The 10,379-nt window shown below is 43.6% G+C and overlaps 1 protein-coding gene across 1 annotated transcript in view; it reads left to right on the top strand.

Annotated features, from left to right (window-relative positions):
- Nucleotides 1–878: 878 nt before the first annotated feature.
- The window catches only part of LOC138669679 (catechol O-methyltransferase-like), a 54,514-nt gene continuing 45,013 nt past the window's right edge, over nucleotides 879–10,379 (top strand). Inside the window, exon 1 of the mRNA XM_069756352.1 lies at nucleotides 879–1,007. The gene's annotated coding sequence lies outside the window, so the exon portion shown is untranslated. The remainder of the gene's footprint in view (nucleotides 1,008–10,379) is intronic.

Genomic DNA, 10,379 nt, shown 5'->3' with positions numbered 1-10,379 from the left:
TGCAGAGAAGAGTGACCAAGGTTATTAGAGGACTTGGGGGTCTGCAATACCAAGACAGGTTATTACACTTGGGGCTATTTAGTTTGGAAAAACGAAGACTAAGGGGTGATCTTATTTTAATGTATAAATATATGAGGGGACAGTACAAAGACCTTTCTGATGATCTTTTTAATCATAGACCTGAAACAGGGACAAGGGGGCATCCTCTACATTTGGAGGAAAAAAGGTTTGAGCATAATAACAGACGCGGATTCTTTACTGTAAGAGCAGTGAGACTATGGAACTCTCTGCTGTATGATGTTGTAATGAGTGATTCATTACTTAAATTTAAGAGGGGATTGGATACATTTCTGGAAAAGTATAATGTTACAGGGTATATACACTAGATTCCTTGATAGGGTGTTGATCCAGGGAACTAGTCTGATTGCCGTATGTGGAGTCGGGAAGGAATTTTTTTCCCCAAGGTGGAGCGTACTCTTTGCCACATGGGTTTTTTTTTGCCTTCCTCTGGATCAACATGTTAGGGCATGTTAGGTTAGGCTATGGGTTGAACTAGATGGACTTATAGTCTTCCTTCAACCTTAATAACTATGTAACTATGTAACTATGTAACTATGTATGTGTGTACGTGTCTACGGTACGTGTGAAAACTGTCACCACACGTACCGGATACACGGACGTGTGAAAGAGGCCTTATAGTGCCTTTTGGAGATAAGATATGGTCACACAAGAAGCTTTTGTTTTTTATTGGCAGGCGGCTGGATATCTACATAAGATGTAGGTCAGACTGGTATTGCCTGTGCCTGCTGCTAACGTTACCTCACAGATTAGTGTGGAGGAGGAGGCAGCGATCCTGTGCCTCAGGTCCTAAAAAATACCACACTTTTAAGGAGGTTACACCCAGTGCGGAGGGGGTGAAATCTGACACAGCAGTAGTATATGAGTGCTTCAGGTCTATCACTGCTTCCTGGATTCATGTGAGGAGAAGACCATCCTTATGGTGACTGGTGAGTAGTGAGGAACTTTGTGAACTTGGCAGTTTTGTGGCAATACTGTCCCTGAGTTCAAAAGAAAAAAATATGACTGAGAATGTCACCAGATATATCACCACAAAAACATATAAATTTTACATATGTATGAGTTAAGTAGATATTTGCTTTTGATAGTAGAAACAGTTTAGGTCTACACGTGTTGTCTTCATGTGCTGGACAACCATTCAGTCACTTAGCATACATGTCCACAGCAATAGGAATTTCAAGTGATCCCTTTAATCTTGAATTGGGTAAAGCCATAGCAGGTTACTTTATAGCGATAGTTGCATAGTGCAACCATTTCTGAATGTGATCTTACTGCGAGATGTGTCCAGAGCTACAAAGCCGAATATTCTGGATAACTGGCTTCTTAAAGGGTATTTCATGTTTGCACTCTGAAATAAGCAGACTGACTACAGGGTGAAACATTAAGGCAAAGCATAATCTCTTGTGAAGAACCATGTAAATGTTGCACACATTTAGTTACTGTAAAGGGCTTTCCCATTCAATAAATTGATCGTCTATTGCTGGAACATTACTTCATTATCTGTGGTTGTCCAACTCTCGAACACCCACTTAGGGTAAGTGCACACGTAGAATGGAGCTCTGCGGATTTTTCCACAGTGGATTTTAGAAATCCGCAGGTAAAAGGCACTGCGTTCTACTTGCGGATTCCTATTGTGGAGCATGTGTAAACTGCAGCGGAATCCGCACAAAGAATTGACATGCTCCGGAATGTAAACCGCTGCGTTTCCGTGCGTTTTTTTCCGCAGCATGGACACTGCAGATTGCGGTTTACATTGTACTATAAACGCATGGAAAGCTGCTGCGGACCCGCAGCTGCAGATCCGCAGCAAAATCCGCAACGAGTGCACTCACACAACTGTATTTTCAGTCCGAATGCTGTCCATTTAAAAGAAAAAAAAAAAACAGCACTCTCATCAATGTTATTCAACAGGGCAGTGGAGGTGAACTTTTTTTTTTTTCTCTGATTGAATCTGCATGTGAAAAAGAAAAAATTGCAGCATGCACTAGTTTCTTCCATAAATCGGACAAGATTCACCCATTTATGTATGTGGATGACCAAAAAAATTGTATACCAAAGGGAGCCACAGTATAGCATTCATTTTTTACGTCTACATTACAACTCTGTATCATGGGTAACTAAACGGTCTTTTAAATTAATAGCTGCTATAAATAAGATTGCACACAAATCACAAGTGAGGGAAAAAAATTGTCCGGTTTTCTGGGTGAAGCTCGGAATTATTTTTATTCTCTTATTAACCTACCCTAATCATGAGAATGAAAGGATGGCAATGCTGGTTTAGTGCTGCATCCCAAGAATTTTTCCCTACACACCTCATACAGCCACATGGCAGTGTAGGAAACTTCAAAATCATTTGACTTAAGGGCTCATTTCCACTTGTGTGAGAAAAAAACGGTCCGATTTACGGACCGAAAAAACTGATGTAACGTCTGCGAGTGCCATACGAGTGCCATGCGAGTGTCATGCGAGTGTCATGCGATTTTTTTTTTTTTTTATCGCAACATCCGTATGACATCCGTATTGCTGTCCGATTTTTACACACGGGTCTCCTTTGAAAAGCCGGTAATTCAGCGCAGAGTACAGTAAAATCACACTGACAGGTTAGAGTAGAGTAGATACACATAGAATAGGTATATATACATATATATATGTCAGAGAGACACCTATATATATATATATATATATATATTTTATGCAGAGTGAGACAGCTTTAAAGCTGGTAATTCAATTACCGGCTTTTGCGATCTCCTTCCTAAACCCGACATGATATGAGACCTGGTTTACATACAGTAAACCATCTCATATCACCATTTTTTTGCATATTCCACACTACTAATGTCAGTAGTGTGTATATGCAAAATTTGGCCGTTCTAGCTATTATATTTAAGGGTTAAATGGCGGAAAAAAATGGCGTGGGCTCCCGCGCAATTTTCTCCGCCAGAGTAGTAAAGCCAGTGACTGAGGGCAGATATTAATAGCCTGGAGAGGGTCCACGGTTATTGGGCCCCCCCCCTGGCTAAAAACATCTGCCCCCAGCCACCGCAGAAAAGGCACATCTGGAAGATGCGCCTATTCTGGCACTTGGCCACTCTCTTCCCATTCCCGTGTAGCGGTGGGATATGGGGTAATGAAGGGTTAATGCCACCTTGCTATTGTAAGGTGACATTAAGCCTAATTAATAATGGAGAGGCGTCAATTATGACACCTATCCATTATTAATGCAATTGAATGAAAGGGTTCAAAAAAACACACACACATTATTAAAAATTATTTTAATGAAATAAAAACAAAGGTTGTTGTAATATTTTATTTAACGCCCAATCCAATCACTTAAGACCCTCTTCTGTAACCAAAAAAACATAATAAACCAACAATATACATACCTTCCGCAGATTTTATATTTACCTGCATTTGCGATGAGGCGCCCTCTGCTGGCTGTTCATAGATCGTGGGAGCTTTCCTTGAAAGCTCCCAGGCTTTCTAGGAAAGTTCCCACGATCTATGAACAGCCAGCAGAGGGCGCCTCACCGCAAATGCAGGTAAATATAGGTCATTGACCTACTTTACCTTCATTCCCTGGGGTTTTGCGGCGAGGAGTAGCGTTGCATTAGCAGAACTCCTGGCTGCAAAATGTTTTAACCCCTTCAGAAGGATTTACATCGTTGGACTTTACAGATCTGCGGAAGGTATGTATATTGTTGGTTTATTATGTTTTTTTGGTTACAGAACGAGGGTCTTCAGTGATTGGATTGGGCGTTAAATAAAATATTACAACAACCTTTGTTTTTATTTCATTAAAATAATTTTTAATAATGTGTGTGTGTTTTTTTTTAACCCTTTCATTCAATTGGATTAATAATGGATAGGTGTCATAATTGATGCCTCTCCATTATTAATTAGGCTTAATGTCACCTTACAATAGCGAGTGGCCAAGTGCCAGAATAGGCGCATCTTCCAGATGTGCCTTTTCTGGGGTGGCTGGGGGCAGATGTTTTTAGCCAGGGTGGGCCAATAACCATGGAGCCTCTGCAGGCTATTAATATCTGCCCTCAGTCACTGGCTTTACTACTCTGGCGGAGAAAATTGCGCGGGAGCCCACGCCAATTTTTTCCGCCATTTAACCCTTAAATATAATAACTAGAACGGCCAAATTTTGCATATACACACTACTGACATTAGTAGTGTGGAATATGCAAAAAAAATGGTGATATGAGATGGTTTACTGTATGTAAACCATGTCTCATATCATGTCGGGTTTAGGAAGGAGAAAGCAAAAGCCGGTAATTGAATTACCAGCTTTAAAGCTCTCTCACGCTGCATTAAATATAAATATATATATATATATATATATATATATAGGTGTCTCCCTGACATATATATATGTATATATACCTATTCTATGTGTATATATCTACTCTCATCTAACCTGTCAGTGTGATTTTACTGTACTCTGCGCTGAATTGCCGGCTTTTCTAAGGACACGGGTGCGTAAAAATCGGACAGCACTCGCATGGTGCGAGTGCTGTGCGTTTTTTTCTCGCACCCATTGACTTGCATTGGCGAGTCTCGTCCGAGAATCTCAACAATACGCAGCATGCTGCGATTTTTTTTCTCAGCCGACACAGATTTTTCTCAGTCCGATTTCGGCTGGGAAAAAAAATCGCTAATGGAATGTCACCTATTGAAAAACATTGGTCCGAGTGCAATCCGATTTTTTTATCGGATTGCACTCGTCCGTTTTTCTCACAAGTGGAAAGGGGCCCTAAGATTGTGCTGGAGGAAAAAGCAGCACAGTGGCCCTTCATTCTCAAGATCAATGGAATGATTAGAGGTTGCCACTCTACTGAAGTCTAGATAAATGCAACTACTTTTTATAATGTGAAACTTTTAATATGGTTATTTTAAACAGAGCCTTTCACCAAATTTTTCATGTTGAGCTGCACATATACTGTAATATAATAGTGGCTGCAGAGTGGACTAAGATTTATTTTTTTATTTTTTATTTAATTTCGCCTATGTATTGTAGAGAAACAAAGTATTTGGCACCTAACTATTTGACTTTAGTTAAGTCCAAGTTGGTGTTAGACAGTTTTCACTGGGGCCGTGTACCTTTCACTAGGGCCGTGTACCTTAAAAAAAAAAAAAACCCGGGATCGATGTGAGTATGTGTATGGTTTTTTTTTTGTGTGTGTAGGGAGGCTATTAGGGGGCTTGGGTGTGTGTGTTTATATATGGACACCGTGTGGGGCTCTTGTGGTGTGTATGTATATAGGGAGGTTGCATGGGGGGCTTGTTTGGTGTGTGTCTATATAGAGAGGCTGTTTCGTGGCTCGTGTTGGGTGTATATGGGGAGGCTGTGTGGGGGGCTCGTGTGCTGTGTGTATATATAGGGAGGCCGTGTGGGTGCTTGTGTGTGTGTGTGTGTATATGTGTATATATATATATATATATATATATATATATATACTGTGTGGGGGCGCGTGTGGTGTGTGGTGTGTGTGTATATAGGGAGGCTGTAGGTATGTGTGTATATATATATATATATATATATACACACACACACACACACACACACACACACACACACACACACACACACACACACACACACACACACACACACACACACACACACTACAGAGCAAAACTTCGGACACACCATCTCATTTAAAGATTTTTGTGTATTTTCATGACTATGAAAATTGTACATTCTCACTGAAGGCATCAAAACTATGAACTAAGGCTAGTTTCACATTTGCGTTAAAAAACGCAGCGTTAAAAACGCATCCGCAGGTGGTGAAAAACACGCATGTAAACGCGTTCAAATGCTGTGTTTTTTAGACGCATGCGTTTTTGTATGCGGTAAAAAAACACCGCATTTTTACGTGTTTACATGCGTTTTTTACCGCGTTTGCATTTTTTTAAAAGCATGATGAGAAATTTCACAAGAGAAAAATCAAGATCCAGACACCGCCAATGGGACTACAGAGGGAGTGTGACATGACTCTGTGGACCAAAATATGGAAAAATTGTAGCTCTCAAAATGTGGTAACGCAAACAATATTTTTTGGAATAAAAAGCGTCTTTAGTGTGACAGCTGCCAATCATAAAAATCAACTAGAAAACCCACTATAAATAGAAATGGCTAGGGTTCGGGTTAGGGTTTGGATCCTTAGGGTTAGGGTTTGGATCCCTAGGGTTAGGGTTAGGGTTTGGATCCCTAGGGTTAGGGTTAGGGTTTGGATCCCTAGGGTTAGGGTTAGGGTTTGGATCCCTTTATCACCTTGATGGGTTAGGGTTTGGGTTAGGGTTTGGATCCCTAGGGTTAGGGTTAGGGTTTGGATCCCTTTAGCACCTTGATGGGTTAGGGCAGTGGTCCCCAACTCCAGGCCTCGAGGGCCGCCAACAGTGCAGGTTTTCAGGATTTCCTTAGTATTGCACAGGGGTTGGAATCATCACCTGTGCAGATGATCACATTACCACCGATGCAATACTAAAGAAATCCTGAAAACCTGCACTGCTGGCGGCCCTCGAGGCCTGGAGTTGGGGACCCCTGGGATAGGGTTAGGGTTTGGATCCCTTTATCACCTTGATGGGTTAGGGTTAGGGTTTGGATCCCTTTATCACCTTGATGGATTAGGGTTAGGATTAGGGTTTGGATCCCTTTATCACCTTGATGGGTTAGGGTTAGGGCTAGGGTTAGGGTTAGGGTTATGGTTTGGATCCCTTTATCACCTTGATGGTGGGGGGTGGCTTATCAGTGTGTAGACTTGTTTTTCTCTATGGAAACGCATGCGTTAAAAAATGCAACCAAATGCATGTGCTTAAAAACGCATGCATTTACATAGACAGCAATACGTTTTTTGCCGCAAAAAACACCTCTAGAAATTACTACATGTTGCATTTCCGCAACAAAACGCAAGCATAGAAACGACGCATGCGTTGTCAAACGCGGCAAAACGCATTAAAAAAAAGCATGCGTTTTTAATGTTAAATATATGAAAAAAACGCATGCGTTTTTTGCGTTAAAACGCAGTGGCAAAAAACGCAAATGTGAAACCAGCCTAACACATGTGGAATTATATACTTAACAAAAAAGTGTGAAACAACTGAAATTATGTCTTCTATCCTAGATTCTTCAAAGTAGCCACCTTTTGCTTTGATGACTGCTTTGCACACTCTTGGCATTCTCTTGATGAGCCTCAAGAGGTAGTCACCAGGAATGGTCTTCCAACAATCTTGAAGGTGTTCCCAGAGATGCTTAACACTTGTTGGCCCTTTTGCCTTCACTCTGCTGTCCAGCTCACCCCAAACCATCTCGATTGGGTTCAGGTCTGGTGACTGGAGGCCATGTCATCTGGTGTAGCACCCCATCACTCTCCTTCTTGGTCAAATAGCCCTTACACAGCTGGAGGTGTGTTTGGGGTCATTGTCCTGTTGAAAAATAAATGATGGTTCAACTAAACGCAAACCGGATGGAATAGCATGCTGTGGCAGCCATGCTTATTCAGTATGCCTTCAATTTTGAATAAATCCCCAACAGTGTCACCAGCAAAGCACCCCCACACCATCACACCTCCTCCTCCAGGCTTCACGGTGGGAACCAGGCATGTAGAGTCCATCTGTTCACCTTTTCTGCGTCGCACAAAGACACGTTAGACTGTTAGAATTTGTATTATGGCAACAAAAAAGCAGCTAAGGGAAGAAAAATGAGTGGCCATCATTACTTTAAGAAATGGAGGTCAGTCAGTCAGAAAAATTGGGCAAACTTTGAAAGTGTCCCCAAGTGCAGGCAAAAACCACCAAGCGCTACAAATAAACTGGCTCACATGAGGACCGCCCCTGGAAAGGAAGACCAAGAGTCACCTGTGCTTCTGAGGATAAGTTTATCCGAGTCACCAGCGTCAGAAATAGCAGGTTAACAGTAGCTCAGATTAGAGACCAGGTCAATGCCACACAGAGTTCTAGCAGCAGACACATCTTTACAACAACTGTTAAGAGGAGACTTTGTGCAGCAGGCCTTCATGGTAAAATAGCTGCTAAGAAACCACTGCTAAGGACAGGCAACAAGCAGAAGAGACTTGTTTGGGCTAAAGAACACAAGGAATGGACATTAGACCAGTGGAAATCTGTGCTTTGGTCTGATGAGTCCAAATTTGAGATCTTTGGTTCCAACCACCATGACTTTGTGCGACGAAGAAAAGGTGAACGGATGGACTCTACATGCCTGGTTCCCACCGTGAAGCATGGAGGAGGAGGTGTGATGGTGTGGGGGTGCTTTGCTGGTGACACTGTTGGGGATTTATTCAAAATTGAAGGCATACTGAACCAGCATGGCTACCACAACATCTTCAGTGGCATGCTATTCCATCGGGTTTGCGTTTAGTTCGAGATGGTTTGGGGTGAGCTGGACCGCACAGTGAAGGCAAAAAGAGCCAACAAGTGCATCTCTGGGAACAAAGCATTCCCGGTGACTACCTCTTGAAACTAATCAAGAGAATGCCAAGAGTGTGCAAAGCAGTTGTGGCACCCCTAGGGGTATTTGCCACAAAAATAGTTACTGACACCAGGGCCGGCGTCAGCACCCGGCACAGCGGGCAAATGCCGGGGCCTTGGGAAGAAAGGGGGGCCCACTAGCAGCTGGGAGAGCAGAGCAGGAGATAACATGCTCTCTCCGCCCACAAAGTCACTGCTGGCTGCGTTCTCTTAACCCCTATGTGCCAGCTCTGACACAAGCATCTTCTCACTCAGTCAGTGCAGCCAGGCAGGCACACATAGGGGTTAAGAGAAGGCAGCCAGTGTGACTGTTTGTGGGCGGAGAGAGCAGTTCTCTGCTCTGGCCCCTGGCTGGCTGCAGACAGTGCTGCTGAGCTGAACTTATCAGGAAGATTCCGGAGGAGCTAGTCCTACCAGAGTGCAAAGGTATCCAGCAATAATTGCAGTTGGTCCTGTGGCTCAGTCTGCTGCTGTCTGTCTCTGCTGCCTAAAAATGTGGGTGATGTCTGGAGGAGCAGCTGGTGGGGTGCAGCCTGCAGCCACCCAGCTCTCCCAGAACCCCAGAATACATGCATGCTGCACCAAACCTGCACCAGTGGGGTAGGAAGAAGCTTAACCCCTTCCCATCTGTATGAAGGTTATTGCTAAACCTTAAATATAACAATCTGACCCGCATAAATGGGGTTAACCAGATGCCAGGAGGAAGGGGAGCTGCTGCCATGTGGGCTGTAGGTTGGGGCCCCGTGGCCCCATGCTGGTGACTGGAGGGACTCTGCCCAGTGCTGGCATGTGGGTGATTTCTGCTCCGGAGTCTCAGCTTCTCTCCTCCAGGTCACACTGTGCAGTCACAGCAACATTGGTTGTGTCTGTCCAGGTCCCAGCAGCTGCCACTGCTCCCACCAAGGACATGGCATCACTTAACCCTTCCCCTGCAGCCACCGGCAACAAATCCACATTATTCCTTGATTAAATCAGGTTCCAACCCAATAGAGGAGCAGACATTTCCTGCTGCCATTAGGGTCCGGGAGGGGGTGACATTGGCTGCCCTGCTACTCTGTAGTGGGGGGTGACAAGTGTAACATGGGGTAACGATGAAGGAGAAATGCACAGGATAATAGTGAGAGCGAGGGCAGTGTATGGTATGGAGCAGTCACGGGTGGGCTGCAGGATCCCCCCATACTGTACATGATTGCTCGGGACAGGGAGGCGTTAAATGAGCTTCTAATGACGGGGCACTAATTGGGTCATTAGGGTTTGTGGAAAGGATTCAGCATCAGGTCCCTCATTAATGCCCGAGCGATGTTACTTTGTAGCACAGATCTGTTAGGGCCGCAAAACCAAACAACGTTGTTTATGTAGAAAAGTCTTTGTTTCATAGAAAAACTTAAAACAGAAAAGATTTTCTGATACAACAACGCCCTGCTCACGACACTGCACAGCACCTCTCCTGTATATATACACTGCACAGCACCTTTCCCCCTGTATATATACACTGCACAGCACCTTTCCTCCTGTATGTATACATTGCACAGCACCTCTCCTGTATATATACACTGCACAGCACCTTTCCTCCTGTATATATACACTGCACAGTACCACTCCTCCTGTCCTGTATATATACACTGCAGAATTTACAATAGCTGTCACTCATGTAAGAAGTGAAATCTGGCATTGTACTATACATTTCTCTGCCGTATCTGAGCATCATAAATCGGGTATGTGTTAAGGGGGGGGGGCCCACTGAGACTCTTTCGCCCGGGGCCCTCAAAAACCTGGAGCCGGCCCTGACTGACACTAAACACAAA

The sequence above is a fragment of the Ranitomeya imitator genome, chromosome 1, assembly GCF_032444005.1.
Source record: "Ranitomeya imitator isolate aRanImi1 chromosome 1, aRanImi1.pri, whole genome shotgun sequence".
Lineage (NCBI taxonomy): Eukaryota > Metazoa > Chordata > Amphibia > Anura > Dendrobatidae > Ranitomeya > Ranitomeya imitator.
This window is presented reverse-complemented; position numbering and strand designations above follow the sequence as displayed.